The following is a 297-nucleotide window of genomic DNA, read 5'->3' as shown; positions in this document are numbered from 1 at the left end:
ATCCCGAAACACTTTTCCCATTGAAAATAACTAATGCGTTCAGTGACCTCAGACTGAACCTGCAACTCAAAACAAAGGTAAAATAGAGGCCTATTAAGCTAAGTACCCTACAATACAATGTAATACAAAGTTGCCTGAGGCACTAAAGAGCTTAACAATGACTGGCAGGTCCATTCTAAAGTTTCTAAAGGATAAAGAAAAAAAGTTTTTTTCTTATCTTTGATGGTTCTGGCATCTCAGAGTGAGGCAGGAGGAGGAGGAGGAGGAGCTCTCAAATCATCACACCCATGACCAAAG

The sequence above is a fragment of the Sceloporus undulatus genome, chromosome 1 (assembly GCF_019175285.1).
Source record: "Sceloporus undulatus isolate JIND9_A2432 ecotype Alabama chromosome 1, SceUnd_v1.1, whole genome shotgun sequence".
NCBI lineage: Eukaryota > Metazoa > Chordata > Lepidosauria > Squamata > Phrynosomatidae > Sceloporus > Sceloporus undulatus.
This window is presented reverse-complemented; position numbering follows the sequence as displayed.